Here is a 12,438-nt window from a genome sequence, read left to right as displayed (position 1 = left end):
CAGTGAAGCTCATCACAACACAAATCACAACTGAAATTTTCTTCCACAGTATTATTTAAGGCAGGTTTCACTCCACCTAACTCAGACAATAGGAACAACATGCACGCTTCATTCAGTACAGGCAAATCTGTGGGGAACAGGAGGGCTGAGGAAGCGTATCCATAATTAACTCAGTTTGAAGGCACAGTTACCATGCACAGGTGTGCACTAATACTTTGTTTCACTTCTCACAAACACTTGTGCTTCTAATTCTGTAACCAGTTCTTGCACATTTCCCTGAACAAGAACAAATCTGTGCAAGCCTTTGCTCTGACATTTGCTCAGCATTGAGACCAAACTCTATCCCAGCTAAAACCAGCGCAGCCAGGCACACGGGTGCCCCGTCCCATCCTTCCGCCATCAGCGACACGAGTTGGGGGACACACAGGCGGGCTCCCACCAGCCCCCAACATCCCTCAAGCATTTCAGGATGGCAGCGTACGTCCTGCCAAGCCACAAGGGTCAGGTAAGAAGGTGCCATCACCAGTTGCCTGATCACAGAAGAGAAGTCCCCTCCAGGAAGCATTAACTGACGCCCGTCCAGTAAAAGGCAGGTGCCGCACAGAGACCCGAAATTGTCACAAATACCGCCTTAGCAGTATTGTACTGCAATCCTCAAAAGCATATTCCTTCCTGCATGTCAGGCAGGCACAGGAGCCACTGGTGTTTGGGGCCAGCCCTGGCCAGGGATCCTACCGCAGAGGCCAACAATCCCCAAGCCTTGCAGAGTCAGCCAAGAAATTCGGTTTTATTCCAGCTCAGCCGCTCAAGGCAAGAGGCTCACAACCTCACAGACCCTTCCCAGGGGCAAAAAAAAAAAATCAGCCCTAGCCTCAAAATTTTGTGGCATGGCAAGCCAAGCTCCTTTTCAGAGCACAAAGCAGAGGGAGGAGAGAATTTTGCTTGCATCATTTTATCTGCGTAGCCTCCTTAGCAGCTGTGTGTTTGCTGGTGCCCATCAGCATCTTGCACTGTACCACCGTTACACATAGAAATTGCCATGCAAGTACAGCTGACCACATGCCACTGCCAGGCAGGCGTCACAGCATCAGCACAGTCTGCAGACAGTAAAACAGCTCAGAAAGAGCTAAAACTCATGCAACTAAAGTTTTAGAAAATGCTGATTATAGAGCATTTTAGAAACATTTTGCAGCTGTGCAATTAAAGCCTACAACACAACATACACCCACGAAGGCAAGACTACAGAGGTAACTTGGATTACTCACATTTCTTTTTGCCCACTTGGCCACAAACCCCAAAGCTCCCAGTGCCACTCCTGCAGGGAAACTCACACGCACGCGTGGGTGATGTGAGTGGGCAGCGGTAACAGCCAGGCTATAAATTGCACAACCGGGAGATGGATCTACATGGCATCAGCTTTTGATAAAGCAGGATAAAGTTTTTATTAGCATACTTTTACAACTACTCCTCTCAAGAGTAAAAGTATCAGACCAAAGCACGTTCAGGAAGAAAATATAAGAGGTTTCCAGATGACAGCTTGTCTGTCGGTCATGGCAGGGGCAGAATTACATCTGTTTGAGGATTTTGCAAGTAGAAAATACCCAACAACTGCTTGGGGTTGGAAAAAATAGGCATAATCCTAAAGGAAAAAAAAAATCACCGAGAGAAGATTAAGCAAAGAAGAGTACATAGCTAACACAATACACTGGATACCGCTGCCCTGAGTTTGTGTGTTTATACGTCCCTGTACACCCACAATCATTTTAGTATCTCAAAAACAGCAGTAACAATTAAAAAATCATTTAATAGGTAGGTTTTTTTTCAGAACTGGGGTGTAACCTCTGAAGCCAAAGGCAGAGGGACAGTATTGCCCATCCTGGGAATAATACACAGAGTTGATAAAGATAGTCCAGTGACGCAGAGTTAAAAATCACAGTGTACCATGGAGAAATTCCTAGTTTTCCTTTAGATGCCCTTTACATCCACTACACAAAGAGTTACAAATAACTTATAAAGGTTAAATCTGGGGGTATTTGGGGCAGCTGGTATTACCTTACTAAAAACTTTATATGTTCTTCTACGCATTTCAGGTCCCAAAACACAGCTGACTACACCTGGTTTTAGATAGCAGATACCCTTATGACTATTAACATATATCACAATTCTATTACTACTTTTACTAACAGTGCTGGCATTTTTCAAGCTAGTTGCAACTTGTGTAAGTAACCATAGAAATTAAGTGCCACATACCTAATTCCTTTGCTAACCTTTCTTTCAACAATGCAACAACGTGCAAGTATAACTATAGTAAGTGTTGATGGGATTTATAACTGGGTCCTGACTATAAATCATATTTTTATCAGCCTTAGAAACTTTTTATTGCTTTTTCCATCCTTCATTTTATAGGAATATGTGCTATCACCTCTCATCAGGAGAGCCTATGTCAAGGTGTAATGCTTATTACGTCCCCCCAAAGAACACAGGTTTTGTTCTTTTCTCCTAAGCAAAAACCCAAAAATTAATGTAAACATGTAGTGATTCCAAGCAGTCATTTTCAAGAAATAAGTTTATTTTCAGTCTATTTGTGTTCATGGTAAAATTTAAAAGCTCCATACGAAGGGCTTGACCCAGCCCTACCAAGATCTGACATCTATCGCAGTAAGACATTGGAGTCACCACACTGCAAACAGATAAAGGACGTGGCACAGGCTGGCAAAGTGCTTGATCATTAGCTCTTAATTTAAGCTCAGATCTCCTTTATAAGGTGAGTGAGTGAGAACAGCAAACAAACCCTATCAATCACCACACCCACACAGTTCCCAACTCCTATTTATAGTTTTACTTTGAAATTAAAGAGAAAAATGCAAATCTTCGTGCCAAAGGGGAAAGTGAGGGAACGGATACAGTCCGTAGGACTGTGAGCTTTAAGCCGGCTGCTTTATTTCCAAGCGTGCTGTCCACCACCCTTGCAGCACTGCTGCCAGTTCAGATTTTGCCAATGTCCAACTTTTGACAAAGTTTTGAAGACTTTTTCCTCAAGTTTTAGACAGCAAAAATAAAAAGGATCCAGTGGCTAAGACGTTTTAATCATTGGCAAGTTGTAGGCAAGTGATCATGTCCTGTCCTTTTTTCCATTTTTACATTGCATCCTCCTGTCCTCCTTGGAGACTACCAGGGCCTTTCTGCATGGCACCAACAACAACTTTGAGGCTTCCAGAGCTTTGCTCTTGGTTATAGGTCCTATTAATCACTGTCATCTTTTTATTCTCTTACTTGAAAAAGCTTTTTAAAATTAAAACACCAAGGTAAAAGAAAGTATGTCCAACATGAAAGCCTAAGTAATCATCAAATAGCTATTTCAAAATGTCATCTCCACAGCTAAATAATCATGACTAGCTTTTCAACAACATGTTTGAAAGTTCCAAATTTACCTTTTTGATTGTTTTTGTGCCATCACAACACAGATCAACTGCACTTCGCCTTCAAATCACTCATCTTCACCCCATGCTCCATTGCCAGTTTGAGCCATGTCCATCTTCATTGCTGCCTTCCTCTTCATCTTGTTTAATTATTACCTTTCTCACTCATCCATTTGGTGCACTAATCCCCAACACAAAGCCTTTCACCATCGTCTTGCCCCAAAATAGGCAAAAGCCTTTCAAGGTGCCAGAGGACAGGGGCAGACCCCAAACCACAGCCACACTCCCAAGCAAAGCAGTGGCCAAAGGGATTTTAATCAGGCAAATGCACCCTCACATGACAGCAAGAGACAGCTCATGTTTCGCCCCAGCAGAAATAGGAAAGCAGTAAAGGACATACATCAGGCCTTAAAGTTATAACTCCTTTAAAATTTGTCAAAGATTTAAGGCAACAGGGAGTGCAGTTGCACTAGCTTACGGGTTACCACACAGGAAAATCCCAGACAATAACTGGTTTTGGTTTTTAAAATGCATAAAAATATATTTATCTTATTTTACATGCATTTTCTTTGCATTACACACAGGATCAGACAGCTAGTTGCCCATTAAACCAGGATCTTTGCTTTGTTTTAGAAATCCCCTTCCCCAAAGGATGCTCGCTTTCAGTCTGCCACTGCCATTCGCTCAGTTTTCATCATGGAGCCTCACGTCATTTCAGACCTATTTGTATTCCTTGGTGTTTATCATAATTCCTATCATAATAATTTAAAATTAGATTCGTAGAGAGGAGCCTTGAGCAGCGCTCAGCCCTCAGAAGGGATTTTTGGGGAGAGTTTGCAGGAATACAAATCATTTTAATCTGGGCACCCAAAAACTGAACTGACAGTAAATGAGCACACACATCTGGAAGCTTTGTGTATTACACATGGTGTTCACTTACATTTCTTTTTAAACTAACTGAAGATAAAGGTCACAGAAATCATTTGTGGTGTTAGAAATGGTGCTGATCCGATTTTGAAAACAGGTATTTAAAAATAATCCCATACGGCCAGAGTGCTTTTGTGCTTGTTTTTGTTAAACTTGGTTTTTTTAAGAATAAAGCATTGAACACTCAGAGTTGACATAAATGCCTGCAAAGGTTTAAAGTCACACCTCTCCATCCTCCTTTTTAAACCATGGACTTAGTGGCTCTTCAGCCACTCTTCACTCCCATTGCACACACAGAACAGGGGAGCACTGTCTCTTGTAAATTTGCAAAATTCATCATTTGTGTAGATTTTCCCCTTCAAGTAATTTTTTTTTTTTTGCCTTTTCTGTGCCACTCACTTATCCCTGTAAGTTAAAAATTGTCCATAAATATTTTGTTTGATAACACCAAAAAGCCAAGCTGGAGATTCATCTCAAAGATTACAGAACTATGAAGTAACACGTAATGAAAAACAAAGTGTTGTTTCCTATTGTTCCACAAACATTCAGTGTATCTCCTGAAGTTTCCAAGCAAACTGCGGAGGAGTTGTGTGGGCAGAAACAGCACTCTCTGGGCATCGCCATAAGCCAGCGGGAACCCGGCTCGGGGTGTAACAGAAGCATCTCCCTTGGTCAGCTAACCAGTGCCATCGTATGGCAGAAGATTAAATAGAGAAAGATGCACAGAACAACTCATTTTAGGGTCTGTTTGTCCAGGGATCTTGCTGCAAACATGGGCAGGGTAGTCTCAATTTCTTCACTATAGAAAGGTCAGGGCATGATGAGACCCCTCCAAGGGTCTCCCACAAAGACTCCAGCAATGGCATACAGCACAGGGGAGAGTCTCCAGGATGAAAATGTGATGTTTCACACTGCTCTGAAGGAAACGCATTGTTACCCGGTCAACTGTTTAAATAACTCTCACTGTGGTTGCTGATCCCTCTGATTTTCTGGTGAAGCCAAAGATGATTAAGTGACACATCTTAAGGAAAGAGAAACTCTGTTGTCAGAAAAGGTAACTTTTAAAGCCTTTCACTGAGCTCTACACAGTATCCCCTCAGCCAGGATTTGGGATAAGAAGGTGACTTCCAGGCACGAACAATTGCACTGCCCGAGATCTACAGGTCCACAGCTGCGCTGCTTCAGTAGGTGCTCTCTACCCCTGCTTGCAGGGATTTCTTTAAGAAAAGACTCCCCCCTGCCCCTGCCCTTTCCCCCTTGTTTCTCCAACCTCACCGGCTGCTGCCTCAGCTAAAGGGGACCGCTCTCCCCCACACTTACACCTAGTGGTACTCACCCAGCTTTTACAAATAACATTTATGGATTTCCCCTCACTTTACAACATTCCTCATTTTTCCAATCCAAGCATCCTCATTTATGACTACACAAACAACAAGGAACAAGTGTTTCAGGCCCATCTACTCACTCCTTTCCTCCGTCCAACCCCACGAGCATCCCCCAGCCCCTCAGCACAAGCCTCAGCTTGATACCCACCTCCAAAGCATATTTACCACTTCAAAAAAACGCATTTACTTCAAAGACATTATACAAATACTTAAATATTTGCAGAATCTTAAGCATTACACCAAACAGACCTATGTATTTAGTAAGCAAATACATATGTAGTAAGTAAACACACATGTACACGAACACACCTCCCATATGGTACCACCACCTGTCCCAGACACTGACCTGAAATGTTTCTATTTCCAGGGAAGTTGGTGAAGGAGAAAACAGATCAATAAGAAGTGGCATAAAATATGAGGGTAACTCTTTTGAGAGGACAGACTTTGTTACAGGGAATAATTTTCATTTAAGCAGGGGATGGAAATACACAATACAATCTTGCAGCGTGTGCAGATACTGATTTTAGAAGAAACTGGACTTAAGGCATTAGATTAAATGAATTTAGGTGGCTTCAACTGCTAAAGGACCCAAATCCACAGCTCCCAGAAACCATTACAGCTCTGCTTCATTACCTGGCAAAGGATGTTAAAGTTTCTCAAAAGAAGAATTACAAACCATGTCTTTATTACCAAGTAATACAGAAGGTTTTCTATCAGCGTATATAACAACTTCTACTAGCAGCAGACAGGCACCCCCTGCCATCCTGCAGAACTGCACCTGCAAGCTCACATTAACCTGTTTTAGTCAAAGCGTGCGCATAGCCACAAAGTCCCTAAATCTGAAGTTACAAATTCTCACTAGAGACGCTCAGTTTTAAAGATTGCTCCCACCCTCGGCATCTGCTGAGCCTGTTTTTAACCTGCCAGAAGACTGCTAAAGACCCAGTTGTTGATGCTTTTTTGCATACAGCACAACTTAAAGCTGTCTTGCTGGAAACACATCACATCCCATACACCAACAGACACCTTAGTGGCAAACAGGTTACTGAACGTAAGATGGTTTTATTCTCAACTTCATACAATTGATAGGAAAAAGGAGAGCCCAAGCAAACAGGAAGGAGGTGCACTCCACTGTTCAAGTGAGGAGCCTGCCTTCTCTTTGTTGTTTTGTTTTCTACCACAACTAGAAAAGAATAGCAACCGTTTTCCTGAAGCCTTTCACTAATTTTAGATTTCACAGCAATAAAAATTGTAACCCACATGTCTTGGAATCTTATTAGACTATATATGCCTATTACACTGTGTGCATAATAACCTGTATTGTATACAAACATATAGGCTATAAATATATACATACACACACACACAGAGTTTGATTCCTGCCATATCCAAATAGCTTTCCTGGAGAGGAAAGAAAAAAAAAAATTCCTCTGACAATCATTCAATCCTCTGCCTTGCTTACATTTTATAGGGTCCTCATGACTCAAAAAAAACCCGCCCAACTTACTTCAGAAATTACAGCACTGATTTGGGAAAAGTGGATTTGCAACTGTATTTCTTATAGGTTTAAGCACTCACCTAAGAGAGATACACCATTGTAGGTATCTCCAGCTTCCTCAGTACACTGGCAACACTTGGGATGATCACAGACACGGATGTAGCTGCCTACATCTTCTGCTTGAATCCAGGCTCTGTTCCCATAAACGAAGGGCAGAAAGCACTGCTGCACGGTGCCTCCTTCCTGCTCAGAGCAGAACACCACATGGCCCACAGGCACCCAGGGAAAAAGGGAGTACAACTGGTGCTGCCCTAAAATAGAACAAGACACAGGTGTCCCCCCCCAAGACAATGCAACGAGTCAGGTGGGTGCAGCTGGGCCGTTTGTTTAATACAATCAGCCCACTTTTCTTACTTTTGCTCTGAAATCCCTCATTCAAATAAAAGATTACATCCACCTGCCACAGAAGGTTTGATTACTAAGTTCATCCAAATAAGTTTTCCGGAGAAAACAGGGATATTTACTTAAGTAATCATTACAGCTAATGTAGGCTAAGGAAATCTATCAGCATCTGAAAGCTATCACAAGAGATACACCAGGGAATTAAAGTAGAGCTAACCATTACAAGAATAAGGGGTGAAGATCAAGGAAAAGAGAAAAGAAGTTGCTTTAAAATCTTGATTTCAATTTATACTCCTAAGGCTTCTTTAAAAAGTTAGGATGAGAGCTCTCTATCTTGCCAAAACAAGTTTACCAGTTCAAAAAGTTACTTGCTCCGGTGTGGCATATGAACAGGCTCCTAGGGCTATTTAATGCTGGTCCCACTCACACTCTGTAATCATTATTCATAGTTTGTAATGAAATTAGCAGGTTGAGATGTCCTACCTGGACATTGTGGTATGGCTGTAATGCGACTGGAAAACTTTACTGGAACAGTAACAGGCACAATTTCTTATCAGCTTTGTTGTTTTCTGCAATAATGACAAAAAGGGAGGAAATAAATCACTGTTGGGGTAATTTTTTTTAATTTATTTTAAGGTAGGTGCTTTCTTTATCATTCTCTATTGAGTTGCTTTCGTCTAGCCAGGTTTGTGCAATGTGTTCTCCTTAAAAAAAGAAAGTGTATGCAGCTTCATGACAAAACTATTTAAGGAGCTCAATTTAATCCTCTATAGTATAAAGAGGCACATAAGCTTAACCCCAGGAGAAAGCAGAGTGATAAGAAGCTGTCCAGTGGAAGACTGTATACAAAATGGTAGCTGCCTCTTGCCACAGAAGTTGGTTGTATGCTTACCGTTCACTCAAAAATATGCATGTACCACTCTCTTAGATGTATGTGTGAATTTATTATTTTTTTTTCTTGAAAAAATGTTTTTCTTTCTACTAGGGAGGCAACACTTTACATGAGATACTTATTTGGCTGCAGGATAGGGAGCGGGCTATGGATAGAATTGTGTGATCAACAGCAGATGTATCTTGTCCAAAACAAATAAGTGGCTTAAGACTAAGTAGATCATTACCAATTCCCCCACACAACTTGAAGAACTTCAATGTTAGATGAGTTTTCTGCCACTGTCCCATAAGTTGCACCAGTACACCCGGCAAGCTGAAGAGGATGGGGCAAAGACATACAGGCCCAAAGGGAGTTGCTTAAGCTGCTGCTGAAAGAAATGCCTGCTTTTAATAACTGCTGTAGGATAAATAAACTCATATAGTATAAGAAGATGGAGCAGTGTCATTACTGACAGATGTCAGTCTTTATTTTAATGTGGCAGAGGCTGCTAGAAAAAAGCTCAAAAACTACTGCAGGTCTCCTGTAAGCTTGACTAATGATCCAAAGCATATTAAAACCATTGAAGTTAAGTAGATACATTTACTCAATGCTTTCCACAGATGCTTATACATACACATCCAAGTTTTTTGGGTGTTTCAAAGAGCAGAAAGCACCTGGTGAATTCAGCATTTTTCTTAACACGGCTCCTGTGAGTCAATGTTTCCCAGGAGAAACCTGCAGGCGTTGTATGACTTGGGAGGCTTTGAAATGGTTGTAACAGAGCTTTCTAGAGAAGCAATGTAATATAATATTCTTGAAGAAATTTGCATTTGTGCACTATTATGGCGGTTAAATTTTCAAATACAGCAAAGCAATCTTTACTCTGAAATCCTATTTTGCAAAAAAAGAGGTACTGAGGATGGACTCTCAAAACTCCTGGCAGGCTCAAGCTTTTCATACTAAATAGCTGCAGGTATCTAAGCTGGTCTTGACTTTTTTGTTGTTGTTTGTTTTTTAATTTCCAACTGATTCCTTGTGCTTTCAGACTTTGCCAGGTAAGCACAAAGCCATAGGCCATGGAAGCAGAACCCGTATCGTGGGTGCAGTTCTGAACAGGGAAAGAAATGGGGTAAATGGCAGCAGTCGCAGCTACTGAGACTGAAACGGGTCTGGTGGCAGTTGGGGGAGCTGTTCTGGGGGGGACATGCCTGATATTGCAGCATGATGGGAAAAACTCGCACACACCCTACCCCCCGAAAGAGATTTTGACCTCCAGGCTCCCTCTCTCTGGGGTTTGCTGTGAGGGTAGCCTGGCTAACCTGACCTCAAGGCTACCGGGAGAGAAAAGCCTACTTGGGTGATCTCTGATTTCTGGGTGGAGAAAGGTTTTGGGAGGGGTTTTAGTCCTAGACATTATTCCAAGGAGTATGCGTACAAACTTTAATTAGCATTTTCAGCGTGCCCTTAGGACTTTGGATGGATACATTTTCAATAAAACAGCAAAGAGAAATCTATCTCCACATGTGCTGTCACCAGAGCTGAGATTAGCCCTAATTTATGATTGCTGAACATCTGTGGGTAGGGCGTTCACAGCAGACGTCCCTTGGCTCAGGAGCTTGTTATTTCTCTTGATGAGGAGTCCAAATGTGCTGGTCTTCAGAGCATGGTGCATGGACCATCTATTTGCCACATTCGGTCTTGTTTTAGGAAGACAATAATGGGAAACTAGCCAGTAAAGTGTGGTCTCCCCAGGTGAGACCTGAACAAGAGTATTTGTGGATGTTAGCTTTAGAAAGCTATCTTGTCACCGTGGCGTCCTATGAGCAGAGTGCAGTGTTGTACAGTATGAGAAGATGTGTTAAACAAGACTGCAAAAACACCTTTTTCCTATGTTTTGCCTATTGGAATGTTGGTGGGTGGTTCATGAGCCATAATTTTGAAGTTCCAGTGCAAAACAGGTTTATTCCCAGTTTACTGGCATCTGGTGCGCATAAGCAGAAGTTTGGAAGAAAAACATGTCTCTCATCCTGATTCCAAACTAGATGGGGGGAAATGTGAATGAGGAAATTAAAGTGATGTGTGCTCTTGGGTGGTGTTTATTGTTATTAATATATATTATTAAACTGAATATGGATCTGGGAGGAAAAAGTAACTGAGAGAATATTTAACAAAGAGAGAAAGTTCAAATCTTACTGAATAAATGAATAATATTTTTGCTTTTTCATGAGGTTAAACATGAATTTTGTTTGCTGCCTAGTATCTTGAACTACATCTGAATTCTTGTATTCCTTTCCCGTTACAGTGGCAGTGAGTGTGGAAAAAGCTATCTAATAATTTTGGTTTAAGTCAAAAGATCTATTTTCAATGCTTGCTGCTGTTTGTGAACTGTTTAACTCTTCTAATGCTCCATGTTCAAATGGAAAAAATAACAAGGTTAATCATTATTTTTAAAAGCATCAACTGAAAAACATTTTTTTAATGTTTATTCTGGACTTTTTCTACAACCATACATAATCTCAAGCTATAGAATTAATTTTTTGGTACAAGTAATGTGGATGAATGACTTCATTTTTAAAGTTGAAGCATATATTTTGCATGCCTCCTTCCCAGAGTTTAAAAGTTATGGCATTTCTCTAAGAGAACAATGTCAGCACACAAGTTATGACTGCGTAATACTGCTGATGACAGAAGTTAGGAGGACAGAATGTCACAGTGTCTTTTACATAGAAATTATCAAGACAGTGGCAGACATCTGGAGCTAATGCAGAAGCGTTTGTTGTATGCTGGTTACTGTTGACAGCAAAAGTGTTCAAGAAAAACACTTTTCACATTAATTCTGTGTGGTTTTAACCTTTGTGGTGAGTGGACAGTGTCCATTAGAAAGATCTTCACTTCTAGATCACTTCTAAGTCATCTTTACATATTCCTCTACACCTTTGTTATGGTTCTTTCTAAATTCTGCAACATCAATCTGTTCAACCTCAACATACAAATATCTCTCTCTGTGTTCATTCTCCATGAAATGTTGCCCTGCTGTCTCTTCTTTGCTCGTCACTTGTATCACGTAATTCTCTGCTTTAAGTACAAATATATCACTTTGTGTTCATTCTCCGTGAAATGCTGCCCTGCTGTCTCTTCTTTGCTTGTCACTTGTAATTCTCTGCTTTAAGTACGTTGGCTTCCCCACTTGAATTTAAGCTTTAAAAGCCCTCAGTACCCACCTTCCGTGCTTAACAGAAGACAAGATTCTATGAATAATTCCAACCGCTCCTTTATCACTCTTTCAAAATGAAATACATTTTTATAACAGTATAGAGCTTTGAACAGTTATTTGCTATGAGCTAGAGAATAGCCATTTTTCCTGAGTAATAATGACATAAAAATCTTTCCAAACAACCCTCTGTTTGTCAGCAGCAAAGCAAATGTGAATTCAGGGAAACATGGTGAACTTTCTTGCTTTGCCACCTAATGTATTTTTGTACCAAATAAAACTGCACCAATGAATTCTGAATCTGGATAAAGTTAACGATCCTTTTGCCCAGACCAAATCCTAAGTTTCTGGATCACTCGTCTCATTTCTTTCTTCTGCGTCTTGCCAAAAAGATAAGAAACATGTTGGCACAGAAGAAAAATTATTACTTGGACTGTTCTCCCAGCCAATGAATCTGTTTTCTATAAATGCAGCTTTAAAAGAAAAATCCAGTTAAGTAAACAGAAAAGACTTGTAAACAACAAGCAATACCAAAATAGCTTTAGAACCAAACTAGTAGTAAATGGCATTAATTTTTTGTTAAATATCCTCCAAATCTAAATTGTTAACTCCAGATGACAGATGAGTTCAGGATAAAGCGTGACAGTTTGTATAAATTTATTCCTGCATAGACCTCGCTGTTGGGGTGATCAGATCTCCACGATCACGTTACTGTTCATTCATGC

This window comes from Rissa tridactyla, chromosome 3 (genome assembly GCF_028500815.1).
Source record: "Rissa tridactyla isolate bRisTri1 chromosome 3, bRisTri1.patW.cur.20221130, whole genome shotgun sequence".
Taxonomy (NCBI): domain Eukaryota; kingdom Metazoa; phylum Chordata; class Aves; order Charadriiformes; family Laridae; genus Rissa; species Rissa tridactyla.
Note: the sequence above shows the minus strand (reverse complement) of the source record.